Below are 17,354 nucleotides of genomic sequence, written 5' to 3'. Positions count from 1 at the left end.
AATCCAGCTATAACGGCTGGGGGGATCATCGTGCTAACCACACGATACCTCCATTCTTGTTGGTTGATCGTCCACCTCTGCTTCGGCATATTTGCGTGAGGCCAGCAGCCGGTTGGTCGGTCTAGGCCTTATTATTATTATTATTATTATTATTATTATTATTATTATTATTATTATTATTATTTTACTTAAACAGGACGATTCAGGAGGAATATTAAATATTTTAGGGTATGATACTATGGACTATTCTGATTGTGAGAAGGTTCATAATAGTTTGTATCCTTTCAGTTAAAGACCGTTGAAAAGATTTAAAAATAAAACAACAGAGTGCATGTTCCTCGTTGATTCGAATATACTGAAGATTTTTGTAGGATAGTGAATATGTGCGGAAGGAACGGAATTGGGTTAACGGTGCTAGTTATCCAGAAACATGCAGAAATCCTTCAGACTTACCTCTCCTCCAAGTCTAATCGAATCCGTCGGGATTTGAAGCTTGATCTCCGACATGGAAGACTGCAACGATTCGCCCTATCATCGTACATCCGTGTTCCTCCTTTACCGAAATACTTTTGACGGTGATAAGAAGGAGGGTACAATAGATAGCTGCACCGGGACAGCTAACGAAAAGTACACATTAAAGCAGACGCTACGAAGCGTGAAGCAAATTACAAGAAACATCAGACATACGATCCCATCACGTGTGGTGCAGCAGGGCAACCCACTCGCAGGCAAACGCGGCGCTCGAGAGGTGTAAAACAACAGTGCTTTTCAAATAACAAGCTCTTGTAGGATTTAACATCCCTCCGCTGTGGATAATAATTGGTGTTGTACAAGAAGAAGGCTTTTTCGAGTGTTTTGTTCTATTTCATTACGTAACATTTTCCATAGTTGAATTACACCTAGAAACTGTCTTTATGGAAAATATGAAATTATTATTATCATCGTCATAACCTCATAACTGAACAAACAGATGGACAAATGAATTCATAGAAAGAAGGACACACGAATTAATAAATGGGCGATGCATATGCAGATGGATTGGCTCGCAGATGCTAGAGAAAAGGCTTGACAAATGAAGAGAGAGATGCCCCGAACTCTTCTCCTGTTCACCATTCCTTCCAGTGCATCCTTCAGCAGACAGTTTCTTCTCAGCCAGTGACCCAATCAATTCCTTCTTTCTAATCATTTTCAACATAATTCTTCACCCGCTCTTTCCAACACAGCTTCATTTCTTATTCTGTCTATCCATTTCACACGCTCCATTCTTCTCCATATCTACATTTCAAATGCTTCTATTCGCTTCTCTTCATTTCGTTGTCATTCCATGTTTCTGCCCCATCCAATGCCACTCTCCACACAAAGCACTTCACTAGTATCTTTCTTTGGCAGGGTAAAGTCTACATTATATGATTCATGAAAACTATTTTTTCACCCCAGTGTGGCTAGAAAGTGAAACTCAAAATCGAAATTATTTCAGCACAAAAATATAATGGTCCACACCTTGGAGTAACGGTTACACGTCTGTCCGCGAAACCAGATGGCCCAGGTTCGAATTCCGATTGGGACAAGTTACCTGGTTCAGGTTTTTTCCGGAGTTTTCCCTCAACCCAATTTGAGCAAATGCTGGTTAACTTTCGGTGCTGGACCCCGGACTCATTTCACCGGCATTATCACCTTCATCTCATTCAGACGCTAAATAACCTAAGATGTTGATTCAGCGTCGTAAAATAACCCACTTAAAAATCTAATGAGTGCTCAGCACCTATTAAAAATGTTCATTGGGAGCTTGAGCTCCGGAGCACCACGTAGTTGGCACCTATGAATGAATGAATAGCTAGTTAAATGGCTACGATAAGTGTAAGCCTTAAACCTAGTCTTGGTTTTAAAGTAATCGCATAACAAATACTTTAAATTCCAGAACGATATGGAAACATGAAAGAGGAAGCAAGCGGAAGGCCGTTGGGTGAGCGAGAAACACCTTGAAACCAAACGTCATTGAAGACCAGGTCACGTGACAGCTCGTCTGCTGGAGTATACACAAAGGAAGTGCCGAAACAGCACCATCGAGGCTCGTGGTAGATGGTTGGCAGTCCGCTCGTCGCTTGCAACGTAAGTAAAGTCCGAACTCCTTTATTCTAAAATAAGTAGCACACTGTGTCACACAAAAAGAAGCAGAAGGGAAGACGGCTACGAAATGGAAAGTGAAACTTGCGGTCGGGTCTTGTGACGTAACACAGGTTACAGCATAGTTCGTTGCTGCAGTCGGGGGAGGGGGAGAGCGATCGTGCTTGCGTTGAGGTAGATGGATTTTCTCTTTCATATCTCGTATAAACCCGTTTCAAGTGAAGTGATTATTGGTTTCTGTGCTATACTCATGTGCAGTGAAGTGAGGTGAAAATATTATGCGTATTCATTCCACAGTTATGATATACGGTCAGCTTCTGTTGTGTTGCATGAGCAATAAGAGGAAGTGTCTAAAATAATACAGAATCTGTAAAGGACTATTCGTCATATGTGCTCCTGGGTTGGATGATTTTGTGATAGCTATGGTATGTAGATTATGTTCTTTCTCTATGGGAAACATTCCACGTTGATTTTATGTTTTTGGCTATTTTTGCAGATGAGTTGTGAGTTTATTAAGTTGTAGCATTCAATAATATGAAGTTTTATTAAGATATTCACTGGTAATGCACAATGTGCAATAAACTGTTTGCATATCCTGTTCTTTGGTAATCACTTTATTCAATCGGTAATCGGTATCGGTAATCGGTAATTCTACAGAAGAACTAGACCAGAGAAGATACCATTTTTTCTTTAACGTTTGTGTACTACGAATAATATTGAGGGTTAAACTAGCGAGAGGTACTTTCCTTCGTACTCCGCTTATACACCTTCAACTGTTTTTAGCTGTGTCTTCAATCTTATCAACATAAACTAGCGTGACATTACGAAAGTTTCACGCTAGTGTACACTAGAATTGTTTCGCTATATTTTATTACTTTACATTAGGCTAGCTTTGGTTTAGGCTTTTCTTATCCTTGCATATACGAATCTGTGACAGATTAGGTGGGATTATTTTAGGCTTTTTGGTATGCCTTGCATATACTCACAATTGTCTAAGAATGTGTCCTTTCTTGCTGTCCGCCTATCTTAGATAACGCTATTGTAAAGATTTACTCAACGGTTACGTTATAATGGCGGGGATACATCCATTTAACACTACGTACGTACAACAGGTGAATAGCTATAAGTTATTTTGTGGGAAGTATTGGATTCCGGAAAATAAAACTACATGCTTAATTATTTTGTAGTACGTATTTGTTAAGGAAAAAATGTCTCCTTTGGTATAATTCTGTAGAATTATCAAATTGCTAATTAATACAAAGACTTATTTTTCTTTTGTTAGTTGGAAAGAGATGACATCATACTAAATAAATCAGAAATTGCTTGTGTATCTTACGTAGAGTTGAAAGCATTGTAGATTTGCTTATAGTTACAATATGCAAATAGTTTTTGTATGTATTTATTTACACTGCAAGTGGGCAAGAACCCGGTGGCAGTGGTATATACAATATTAACAATACACAGTTAAAATGATAAGCTATACACAATAAAATTTACAATACATAATACAATTTACAACACATATACAATTTTATACACAATACAATAAGAATACACAATACAATTTAACACAATAATAATAAAACATAAAATAAAACACCTAATTTTACAACACAACCTACATAATTATGTATAGGTCCTACATAAGTTTCAATAGTCTTTCACTTTACTCTCATCTCATTCCCTGTAGTGGCACTATGACGCATTTCACTGACACTTTAGCACACATTTCACTGACACTCTGTAACACATTTCACTGACACTATAGAACACATTTCATTGACGCTATAAATTATCACTGATCGGAACTGTTCACTGCACTGTAAAACCATAACTTCACTGACTCACCTCGCTTCACTGATACAACAGTTCAAATAAGTCAAATAATTGCATTCTTATGCATACTTATAAACAGAACTACATTTAAACTAAATATTTCTAGTCTAAGGCCCTCATACACGCTATTTTTAAATAATTTACAATTCAAACCAAGGAAGTAAACTCGTCAGGCTAGCTAAATACATGTCACCTTAAAAAATTAAATGTTGAATGTCACATTAATTTTAATTTTCACTTTATACACAACTCTTTAAATTATTCTTGAATCTCCTTAAGGAAGGACAGCCCTCAAAGACCGCTGCAGGTAGGTCATTCCAATCATTTATAGTTCTATTTAAAAATGAGAATTTACCTACATCCGTTTTCTGTTTCCTACATTTGATTTTAAAATCATGATCGTTCCTACCATAGTACGTTGGCTTTTCTAACCGAGCCGTTATGTCTACCCATGCTTTCTGACCTAGATGTGCTCTATACAATGATGTTATTCTAGTTTTCCTACGTCTGTTTTCCAAAGTTTCCCATTTAAGTTCTGTTTCCCATTTAAGTTCAAGTTTGCTAGAAACTTTAGTTTTTAATTATAGATAAAATTTTAAATAAATATTATCGGAATGTGTAATCTTTGGAACGATACCTCCATTCTGTTGGATGATCGTGCACTTCTGCTTCGGTATGTGGGCTTGAAGTCAGCTGCCGGCTGCTCGGTCTGGGCCTTTAAAACGTCACGGTTTATTATTATTATTATTATTATTATTATTATTATTATTATTGTTATTATTATTATGTTTGGAAAGATTGTTATTTATGATGTGTGAATACTGTAGCCTATATTTTACACAATTCTTTTCAGTGGTGTAAAAATTTTCAGTGACCGTAGAATTTGGGAAGAGTATTTGAATATGATGTACTGTATCAGTAAACTGAGCTAGAGTATTCAACTGAGCTTATACCACCACTTCTTTACAGATTTGCCATATTGTGATGGATACTAGTCGCCGGACTTCTTGCTTAAGTGTAACATACAGAAAAGCAAGGCTATCCACATTTAGATGCCCAAAAGGCCATTAGGGTAAAGTCTGTTAAAGTTCCCACCTTACGAGGTAATCAGCACTACATAGCACTAGGGACGTCAATAAGTGCTGGTCGCTTTTGCCTGCAAGAAACACTCCCGTTACTCATTCCTGCTTGAGGCTCAGCGATCCCGAGGGTCATAGTGCGGCCGAAAGAAATAGCTCAATGGAGAAAATCGGAGTAAATGTATGTAGCTTGTAGAGATGAACAATGATTGAGAAAGCAAGACTAACAGCGCCCGCAAAGCCGAAAACCCGCACGACAATGTTGTATACGTCGCGTCGTGTTGTTGGCGTAAAGACTGCTTGTGAATGTTTCGAGACGTCGAGATTGATCACTCCCGAAGTCCCGAACGTCAAGCAGCATTGAATCGCCACAGTTACCTGACTGAACTTTTATCTACTTTGCCAACTGTTATATATGTATAAATAATCAAGTAGCCTATTTGAAACATCATCTCTACCTTTCAGTGCATAACAATCCATTTCCCAATCTTTATTTAATTACTAGGCCCTTATTAAAAGCTAGGAATTTTCTTTCCATATGTTTGAGATCAAGTGTGCAATCTCAAGTAAAAAGATATTAACGTTATGTTTTATGTTTCTTAGAAATGCAAATTTATTTGAGAATTGTTTTTTTCCTATTTATATAACCATAGGTAATATCATATAATAGAACCAGAATATTTTTATAACTAAGATACTGTTCTGTTTTGTCTTTTTGTCTCATTTAAACATTTATAATGTTATTTATTTCAATGATGTATGTTATTCAAAGTTACGAAATCTTTCCACGCCAACCAAATGCTATTTCGAGAATTATGAGCGAGACTCGAAGCGCACGAGAATGACGAGACGAAACTCAAAAGATAAATACAACGAACACAGCGAACGAGAGCGGCAGTTAGTTTTGTTCATCTCTAGTAGCTAGTACCTGAGAACGTGATTGCTGCACAACATTTCATTTTTCATATTTTATGCATTTAATTTTATGTTAATACTACTAAAAATATGGGACACTAATTTTTTTCTAACTCTGTTTTACATATTCATAGTACTCCACAATTTTCGTGCCATATTGAAAATGTATCTAAAATGTAACTGTTCGATAATGCAAAAAGTTATTTCTGTATCGCAGATCTTCTTGCATCATTAGGTAGAGTATGCGTTATACTGCACTTCATTACTGATTACAAAATTCTATCGAAACCTGAAGCATTGGTTCATATTTTGGTATTAAATTAACCCCAATATTACACTTGTCTCACTTGACCTTTATAGGTCTACTTATATGGGTATATCTATTCTCTCATTAGATTCTACAGTAGTGAGGGAGGAAAAAATAACGAAAACGGGTTAGGCCTGTATGTCCTTCACAATCACTACATTTTCTTGTGGTATATTACATCACTGTATCCCATGGTCAATAAAGATCTCAGAAGCGATCCAGATATTTTAATGAACTAATCAACATATGAGTTCAAGGTTAGTTGGTTCTGTGATTATATATAGATTCGTACTTTTTGCAGAAAACTTTTAACAATATATTTTTTGTTGTGGGGAAGGCTATTTTGGACGCGTTTAATTTTTATAAGTTGTAGCCTAAATAGTGTGGAGTTTTGTTACATGAAAATACTCTTTACTGAGAAGAAAAGTAGCATATTTAATAATATAATAAAAAGGCCCAAATAAATACATAAAAAGTGATTTTTTTTAGATTATGTATGTATGTATGCATGTATGTATGTATGTATGTATGTATGTATGTATGCATGTATGTACAGTATGTATGTATGTATGTATGTATGTATGTATGTATGTATGTATGTATGTATGTAGCCTATGTATGTATTAACACTACACTTGGGTATATACCCGGTGGCAGTGATATATAATATACAATAATACTATTATAATTCTACACTAGTTACAGCTATAAAAGAAAAATAAAAAAAATTAAATTAAATTAACCTAAATTTATTTCTAACTATAAATAAATAGATGCAATAAACCTAGGACTATAAATAAAAACTATTCTATAATAACGCCTACAATAAGCAAAAGTGAACCTAACTTATAAGCACTTCTATTTCACCCAAATTTTACAAATTTAAGTAATTACATATCACCTTAATTAATTACAAATCAACTTAATTAAATATCATCTTAATTATCATTTTAATTTATTTACATATCAACTAAATTACATATCATCTTAATTAATTACATATCAACTCAATTAATTACATGACACAACTTAGATATTTACACTGCACCTACAATTACATTTTCAGTCTAATCTTTTCAACCTTTCCTTAAATGTTATAAGTTTCTTGATTAGTGTTTTCAAATAAACATTATGAATGAAATTATAGTGAACGTAATAAAATGGAATTGTAAATACTATGGAGTTTTGTTATAAATTTATTTATTACTGTTTCCAGAAATATATTATGATTGAAATTCTAGTGAACGTCTATAAAATGGAGAATATGTAATAAAACTAATACAGATGATTTCTGTAATTATTACTTCAGTCGTTTTTATATCAATAAATTTATTATCGTAGATGTGTGTCTGTATTTAGGTCACAGATATATTCAGATTCCTAATAACTAAGTATATCTGTATATTCAATTACGGTCTTACATGTTTCTTCTATCTGTTTGTTCGTCTGTCTGTCTGTCCAACCGTCCGTTTATCTTCATTTGAAGACGAAAGTAGAGCAACCTTTCGAAACTTCGTGAAATCCCATATCCTTCAGCAACAATGACAAAGTTCAAGCTACATCACTTTTGAATAATTCACTATTTATTTCATCCTCATTCAGAACGATACTACAGAATTGCAGTAACTTAAAGTGATCCCCTATTTAAATTATTTTCATATCGTGGCACATTAAGAATACTGAGTAGTAGGTTGAGCTATGAAACACTATTATCCTTTTATTATGCTCATTTTGAATCCAGATTGAGTTATAATATATGTTTCTGGGGAGTTTGTTAATACAAAATATACTTGTGATTTAAAAGCGTATTCTACGTTGTATTTTTAAAATAGCACCTAGGAGTTCGTGTAGAGACTATTTTAAGTATTACAAAATTTTTACAGTATATGGTGTGTACGTTTTAAGTTTGATTGAATGTGTATGTAGCAACATCACTGATTACAATTCCAATGAGAAATGACATGATTATAATACAAGAAACTGTAACATGTATGTAACACCAAAACATAATTTGTCCATGTACAGTAAATCACCCATGATTCTGGGTTTAAAATTGTTTAACAATCTATCTGAAAAGATTATTTAGGAATTGGTGAAAGAATATTCAGTTACTGCACTATGTCCTTATGATAATAATGGTGTTGGAAATGTTTTAGCATAATATATTTAATATTGTTTTTTACTTGATATTTTAGTCAAATTTTATATTATTAGTATTTTAAAATTGTCGTACAACCTTTGATTTTGTAAGGACAAATAAATATCTATCTATTTATCATACATTCAACTATTCTTGTTTCTTAACTGTTCGCTTCACTCTCATAAAGTATGTAATATTAACACTTAAGCCACCGGCGTGGCTCAGTCGGTTAAGGCGCTTACCTGCCGGTCTGAAGTTGCGTTCGGGCGCGGGTTCGAGCCCCGCTTGAGCTGATTACCTGGTTGGGCTTTTTCCGAGGTTTTCCCCAACCGTAATGTGAATGTAAGGTAATCTATGCCGAATCCTCGGCATCATCTCGCTATCGCCAATCTCATCGACGCTAAATAATCTAGTAGTTGATACAGCGTCGTAAATAACCAACTAAAATAAAATATATTAACACTTGTTCAAAAATGGGACAAAAAGTAATGCTAGAAAATAATTAACCGTGTACTTAATCACAAAACGTAACATAGGTTTTCTATTCATTTAAGTTTACCCTATCGTCTCGTTCAATCTGCAGGATTACTTCACTTCCACCCTCTATAGTGACACTTTTATGACATGGCGTAAACACGGAAACGGATGCAACTTGAGACAAAACAGGACGTCGTACTGTTAACGTACAGATACTCACGCACTATATAGGGCTCGAACTCATGGCTGTGACTCCCACGCAATTTCAGGCTTGGGCCTTGGCCATTGATAGCGGTATATAATGGATGATGGCATGTCTGAAGCCCGATTCGAAACCAGGCCTGGCGATTGTGTATTCAGACTCACATCGCTCATTGCCCCCTTCCCCTGTATTCCCCGTCTCACGCGTATAAACGCAGTGACAGAACCGTAAAATCGACAATCTCCGCAACAGTTTGAATTCAATGTCACACAACTACTGACACAGAGCCATTAATTATAGTCTAACATGGACACAAACAGGACTCACATCGAACAGGAATTTAGCACAATTAAAGTGGTCAGCCATGTAGTGAGGATCTTCAGTGCTTATATCCTGGGTTAAGTGAACAGCTCAAGTGTAGTTGCATTCCGTTAATGGTATGTATTTCATTTAACATTATTTATAAAGAATTTCCAAAGTATTATTCTATTATTAGGATAGGCTAAGTATTATTATTATTATTATTATTGCAAGGAGATGCACTATCACCTTTACTTTTCAACTTTGCTCTACAGTATGCCATTAGGAAAATCCAGGATAACAGAGAGGGTTTGGAATTGAACGGGTTACATCAGCTGCTTTTCTATGCGGATGACGTGAATATATTAGGAGAAAATCCACAAACGATTAGGGAAAACACGGGAATTTTACTGGAAGCAAGTAAGGAGATAGGTTTGGAAGTAAATACCGAAAAGACAAAGTATATGATTATGTCTCGTGACGAGAATATTGTACGAGATGGAAATATAAAAATTGGAAATTTATCTTTTGAAGAGGTGGAGAAGTTCAAATATCTTGGAGCAACAGTAACAAATATAAATTATACTCGGGAGCAAATTAAACGCAGAATAAATATGGGAAATGCGTGTTATTATTCGGTTGAGAAGCTTTTATCATCTAGTCTGCTGTCAAAAAATCTGAAAGTTAGAATTTATAAAACAGTTATATTACCGGTTATTCTTTATTGTGAAACTTGGACTCTCACTTTGAGAGAGGAACATAGGTTAAGGGTGTTTGAGAATAAGGTGCTTAGGAAAATATTTGGGGCTAAGAGGGATGAAGTTACAGGAGAATGGAGAAAGTTACAGAATGCAGAACTGCACGCATTGTATTTTTCACCTGACATAATTAGGAACATTAAATCCAGACGTTTGAGATGGGCAGGACATGTAGCACGTATGGGCGAATCAAGAAATGTATATAGAATGTTAGTTGGGAAGCCGGAGGGAAAAAGACTTTTAGGGAGGCCGAGACGTAGATGGGAAGATAATATTAAAATGGATTTGAGGGATGTGGAATATGATGAAAGAGAATGGATTAATCTTGCTCAGGATAGGGACCAATGGCGGGCTTATGTGAGGGCGGCAATGAACCTCCGGGTTCCTTAAAAGGAGTAAATAAGTAAGTAAGTAAGTAAGTAAGTAAGTAAGTAAGTAAGTAAGTATTATTATTATTATTACTTTTATTTTCAATACCTGAGGCACAGTATTAACACTGAATGGAAAACAGATATTATTAAAATTCTGTGAATATATGACTTTTCGTCCATACCTGTAGATTTACGGTTAGCGCGTCTGGCCGCGAAACCAGGTGGCCCGGGTTCGATTCCTCGTCGGGGCAAGTTAACTGGTTGAGGTTTTTTCTGGGGTTTTCCCTCAACCCATTACGAGGAAATGCTGGGTAACTATCGGTGCTGGGCCCCGGACTCATTTCACCGGCATTATCTCCTTCATCTCATTCAGACGCTAAATAACCTAAGTTGTTGATAAAGCGTCGTAAAATAAACTACCAAAAAATATGACTTTTCCATCAGGACTTCGCCTTCGCGTGTTCTTATAAAAAATGTAGTAGTAGTTCAATAGGCATGCAGCTACTGAAATACGATTTCTTAAAGTGAAATGTTTAAGTGAGCATCTATTGGGGGGGAAAATGTCCGTTGCAATTTTTGTAATTCCGTACGAACATCTTGTTCCTTAGCGGACGCGTGCCGATGCAACCTGCAGTATATCTTTGCTCCTAGGCGACAGAGGGCCGAAACAGCCCAAAACATATTATGAAAAATAAAAGATGTTTGAATATTATCGCGAGTAAGTGATGCACGCTTGGCGGTTATGCTTTCTCCCTCTCCCTTCTGCACGACGCTGCATATTCCGATACACTTCTTACCCGTTACCTATTTCAGCGAGTGCTGACGACCACTGGGTTAAGATATTCATTTAAAGCTCAAGTTCTTTGTTTTATGATTATGCGAAGATGATTCTCATCAAGCGGTGATCCACAACCACCAAGCACTTAAGGGGTTAGGTACAGCCTACAGTAGTAAAATTTTGGAAATATTCAATATTTTTCCTCCATTACTGTATCTTGTACAACAATGAAAATTAGTATGTGTAAAACACAGTCCTTTTCTACATGAAAAAAAATATATTTTTACGATTTAAAAAAAAATATTTACATTTTTTAAAAATTAAGTTCACTGTGCAGTGATGAAGCGTTTCCCACATAACTAAAAAACTATCCAACATTCTCTTATGAAATTTTTTGTGTATATTTATGCATGTCATATGTACAATATGATGGAAGATCACTTCTCTACCTTCGATAGATTGTCTGACAAAAAATAAATTCATTTAAAAAATGGTCAAATATCAGTATTTTCTTGTAACACAAAATAAAAAATATTATTTATAAAGGAATGTAGTTGAAAGAGCATGTTATTGTAAACATGAGTTTCAGCAATAAAATAAAAGAGAGAGAACATGAAAAAGTTAACAAGGTTATGAGTTATGTGAGAACGCTTCATCACTGCACAGTGAACTACCACCATTATGAATTTAAAAATATATATATATTTTTTTTTTAATCATAAAAATATTTTTTTCATATAGCAGAAGGACAGTGTTTTATACATACCAATTTTCATTATTGTACAAGATACAGTAATGGAGGAAAAAAATGTTGAATATTTCCAAACATTTTACTGCTGTAAGCTGTACCTAACCCCTTAAGCGTTCCACGAAGTTATAGGAATTCTATTACTTCCCTGCTATCTTTTTAGATCGATTTTTAAAAGAGAAGGACTACAAAATGAGAAAACCAGATCGGAACTAAACATATTCAACTTTAAGTGAAAGAAATTTTTAGACCGCAAGAACTAGCAAAATTATGTAAAAAGAATTGCTGATAGCGAACAACCTCAAAAGCGTTCTGTTACAAACCCAGAAGTAAGGGAGACTTTGGAGAACTAAGGGAGAGATGTGTTGTTCAATGAAATTCGTAACAAGTCGAAATGATCTGTAATTTGAAGAGCAATTAGAGTTGGATGGGATTGCTCAAAGATGTGTATGTGTATATGTGGATTTTGCTCGCTTCTTTGCCCCTTGTTGCCTGGAGACAGAGATCTGCTGCAGTCCGTAGCGCTATTATAATTGACAGTCTCACACAAACAGCTGATGTACTATTGGCACTTAGGATAATAGCGGTGCCTACTGTCATAGAGATTATCCCAGTGGTCGCACAGTCTAAGGGGTGGGTGACTTCGCTCCAGCAAACACTGTGGTCGCGGCATCGAAGCCCGCCGGTTGTATAACCGTTATTATGTACAGCAGAACAGCTTATCTGAGGGATCTATTGTCTCCGTGAATGTAGTTAGAACTGATAAGCTGCAAAGGCCTAGACTACGGTATGGACGGACAGACATCAGATGAATGATAGTTCACTATCGTCATAAACTCAATTACCATTAACACAGTGGTCTTTAACAGCTAGATTGTTACTGATGGTCCGAACTTTTAAGAACTGAACTGGAATTTTAGATTGACTATTAGCCTACACTTTTACTACGTCATACTACTTTTAACCAATAAAACAGAACGAAAGGACGTCTTTCAACCAATTATGGCTGCTTATCGCACAATTTTATCGCTTCCCTAGCATTTGTTTAATTTTATCTTTTTCCTAGCATTTGTTTGTTTGTATCACTACCCTAGCATTTGTTTCTTTGTTTGCCAACATTTTCAACTGTAAATTCTTTACGGTACTATAAAACATACTTTGCGATTGTAATTTGTTCCCGCATAGATAGTCGACTGAATATGGCGGCTCCGTTCAAACATTTTGGAGAAGCTAACATTAGTGAAATAGAATTTCAGTAAGTCAATTAATATTTTATTGTATTAGAGTACTTTATTTCTTCTCTAGATAAAACAAAACCTCTAGTGAGATTACTGTTGATAATACCACGCGAACATTTCTAAGCCAGTGAACGAGCTCATTGGCGCTAGGTTGGCCAATGAAAATCGAATTATACTAATAGTTAAAAGCATGCTGCTCAAAATTAATAAGTAGTAATTTTTTCCTCGTAGGTTCATTTGTTTTATTTGTATCGCCTCTGCTTCGATGTATCAGCAATCAAATTATTACGTCACATTCTCAGTCTCAACATTCATTCATTAAATGTTCTGCTCAAGGGCAGGTCTTTCACTGCAAACCCAGCTTTCTCCAGTCTTTCCTATTTTCTGCCTTCCTCTTTGTTTCCTCATATGATCCATATATCTTGATGTCGTCTATCTTCTGATATCTTCTTCTGCCCCGAACTCTTCTTCAGTTCACCATTCCTTCCAGTGCATCCTTCAGTAGGCAGTTGCTTCTCAGCCAGTGAACCAACCAATTCCTTTTCCTCTTCCTGATCAGTTTCAGCATAATTCTTTCTTCACACACTCTTTCCAACACAGCTTCATTTCTTCAGTCTCAATATGCAACAATAATTAATTACAATAATTGCACAATTAATTATTTTAAGTAAAATAGTTTGTTCGGATTGGTTTCGATTTCCCCGGATTGGTTTCAATTCATTCGGATTGGTTTTGTTTTGTTCGGTTTGATTTTGATTTCTTCGGATTGGTTTCGATTTGTTTGGATTTGTTTCGATTTGTTCGGACTGGTTTTGATTTCTTCGTATTAATTCAGTTGTCGAATTGAAAATAAATTACTGCCGGTGTGCACAGACTTGTTTTGTGATACAATTTTGGGGATTTTTAAAATAAGACATTGCTCCGTACGCGAACTAAATAACGTACCATATAATACAGTGGTCATCAGCACTCGCTGAAATATGCAAAGGGTAAGCGGTGCCGTCCCGTGTGCACCGTCGTGCAGCAGGAAGAGGTAGAGAGCATACCCGCTAGCAGCTACGAGAGCACCATGATGCACTGTGTTCTCTGTGTGTAAGAGACGCTAGCCCCAGGGTGCTCTGCGCTGACGACCCCTGATATAATACATCACGCACTACTGCAGGAATGTATGAGAAGGTATACGTCATTCGCTATCTAGTGAAACAAAATGCTTGTGTGCGTCGTAGCTCATAGTAAGAACCTTATGGTGGGAGTAAGCGAGCTAGTTACCTGCAAGTGGAAGTGTAGCGAGGGAGGAAAGTTTCCTAGTCCACTCTTTCTTTCCCCTTACGCGCAATTTTGTTTCACGAGATACTGAATGGCCCAGAGTATGACTACACTATTGGTTAGAGCAGAGGCGTTCAAAGTGGGGTTTTAACTCCAACCCCTGGAAAGAGAAGAAAGGGCACACTACGTAGTGCGTACCTCTTTCCAACACCTCCGCGGGTAGAGACAGTGTTGACATTTAACTTACTGTTGTTAGCAATGTCTGTGTCGAAGGCGTGTTTTTCTGGACCGGTTTATTTCTGAGTGGGAAGAAACGTTCTTTTATCGCGAGCATGAGTGCAACATCCAATGTCTTATTTGTTTTAAAATTATACGTGGAATGTATAAAACTTGCACAACTGCACTGATTTTGAATCCATAATTTCTAGTCACAGAAGCTGCGCGAAAGAAATTGAAGAAGAAAACATGACAGTGGAAAAGAAACAAAATGTCAGTAAAAAGTAAAAAGAATAAAATGAAAATGAAAACGACACTTTGGGGCCGTTAAACATTTTTATTTTTAGAAACTATTTTATGTTAGGCTAATTACCACATGGCTAGAATTATTAATTATGTTAGTGAGTTTACAAGTCAGTGAACGTACAGATTAATTTTTGGTCCTACAGAATATATCTGTTAAGGTAACAATGGTTATTAGAGGAGAAAAATTCGTTCCGGCACAGGGGATAGAACCCGGGTCCTTGTGGATTGAACTTCGGCGAAGCTCAGTGGTTAGAGCACTTAGTACGTAGAACCAAGGACCCAGGTTCGATGCCCGGCCCCGGAATGAATTTTTCTCCTCTAATAAGTTAGTGAACGGTTCATAAACATAATTAATTTGTTTCCTTTGTTAAGGTTAAAAATTTAGGGGTTTATACTGAAGAATAAAGTTGGGCTATGTTATTTGTATACAGGTATTTAAAATGTTTGAATGTAAAAATGAACGGTTTTTGTTTTTGTAAATAGTATTACTCTAAAAGTATCTATATTAGGCCTATATGGTTATTGATTTCATAAAGGTTCACGACACTAAATACGTTTTATTTTCGAACAAGCATCAGCTTTTTTTTTTTAATTTCTTAACACTAATGCAATGAAATGTTTCTCGTTGAAATATTTCTGTTTCTGCCACAATTTCATATAGTCCGGATAGGAAGAAATGTCAACAGCGAAAAATAAGCTGAAACAATATTAGTAAAATCACCAGGTAAGTTTAAAGAGTAGTTGAGAGTTGTTAGAATCTCTCAGTTTGGTTTGTAACATGCAATATATCCACTGCGTATTGGTTAGTTCTGAAGAGCGTCCAACTTTCCCAATATCAAGTCAGTAAACATTTGTAATGTGGAACATTAATTAAACAATTTCAATTAATAACGTAATAAGCAAAAGCTTTTGATTGCTGTGTTGTAAGTGGTCTTGTGTTTGATGAAGCCGTGCTATCAGTTTGGCTTTAAAATAATAACATTGTTTATTTTTAATTAACACCCGTGCATTTAACGCCATGTTCCTATATATAATGTTCGTTGCCTAGTAATACGCCTCCTGTGATCTGTTTTAATTCAAGTTCAGTATATTTTGCAAGTCTGTCAAGTTTTAATGTCTCGTGACAGTTGGGAATTTCTCAGAAGGAAGACCGGGTTTGGAACAATTGCTGCCGATTTTGATATAATATTAGTAGACTACTGGAGAAATACACAGGGTTTTTCCTCATATTGAGATTTCTTATGTCTGTGATGATCAACTGACCATTATTTCGTAATCTTTTCACCTTTATTTTCTTCGCCTCGGATCAGCACAGACACAGATAAGCAATTATGTATATAGAAAAAAAAAATATATATATATACAGGGTGAGTCAGGAGGAGAGGTACATGGTGTGAGGGGTGATAATATTGGTGATTCTAAGCAAAAAAGTTTCTATGATCATATGCCCTGTTCTTAACAGAATCTGATATACAACTGTTTGAAAATCATTGGCGTCAGTCTCATGTCATTCATCAGCACTCATATGCGAACATAACCAAAACGACATTAGGTTGTAGTAGAATCAATGAAATGTATCCTGGGCGTTGGATCGGTTGCGGTGGAGTCATTTCTTGGCCACCTAGGTCACCCGATATTATTGCAATGGATTATTGTGCGTGGAGATGGCTTAAGAGCGAAGTCTATAAGCGCAAAGTAGAAACTTGTCACTTGCATTTTACATGCTTATGCTCAAGTAAAGGAATTTCCTAATCAGATGTTACCAGCAACACAGCAGCTATCTACAAGAGCTGCAAAGTGCATTGAAGTTGGCGACGGACTTTTTCAACATGTTCTGTAAAAAAGTACACAATTGAACAAAACATCAGGTAACAAAGTTTTAATTTACTATCACCTACACTTTTCATGTTCCTCGTTGTTTCTATTAGATTTCTCCGAAACCGTTAAAACAGGATATATGTTCACATGAACTTTTTTGTTCAGAATCACCAATATTATCGATTCTCAAGCCATGTACCTTTCCTTCTGACCCACCCTATATAATAAAAGGTGTAACGGAAAAAGTGGGTGAAACTAAAGGTACGGATTCCTCATATGTAAATACAGAAAAAAAATGATTATATCAACATGGGTCAGGAAATTCTTGGTATCCACCGCTGTGGAGTAACGGTTAGCATGCCTGACCATGAAACGAGCGGGCCCGGGTTCAAATCCTGGTTGAGACAAGTTATCTGGTTGAGGTTTCAACCCATTAAGAGCAAATGCTGGGTAACTTTCGGCGCTGGACCCTGAA

At 36.0% G+C, this 17,354-nt stretch overlaps 1 protein-coding gene across 1 annotated transcript in view; it reads left to right on the top strand.

Annotated features, from left to right (window-relative positions):
- Positions 1–1,961: 1,961 nt before the first annotated feature.
- LOC138693431 (uncharacterized) overlaps positions 1,962–17,354 on the top strand; it is a 106,577-nt gene continuing 91,184 nt past the window's right edge. Inside the window, exon 1 of the transcript XR_011330309.1 lies at positions 1,962–2,109. The gene's annotated coding sequence lies outside the window, so the exon portion shown is untranslated. The remainder of the gene's footprint in view (positions 2,110–17,354) is intronic.

Source organism: Periplaneta americana, chromosome 17 (assembly GCF_040183065.1).
Source record: "Periplaneta americana isolate PAMFEO1 chromosome 17, P.americana_PAMFEO1_priV1, whole genome shotgun sequence".
Classification (NCBI taxonomy): Eukaryota; Metazoa; Arthropoda; class Insecta; order Blattodea; family Blattidae; genus Periplaneta; species Periplaneta americana.
The sequence above is the reverse complement of the archived record's forward strand: the minus strand, read 5'-3'. Positions and strand labels throughout refer to the sequence as shown.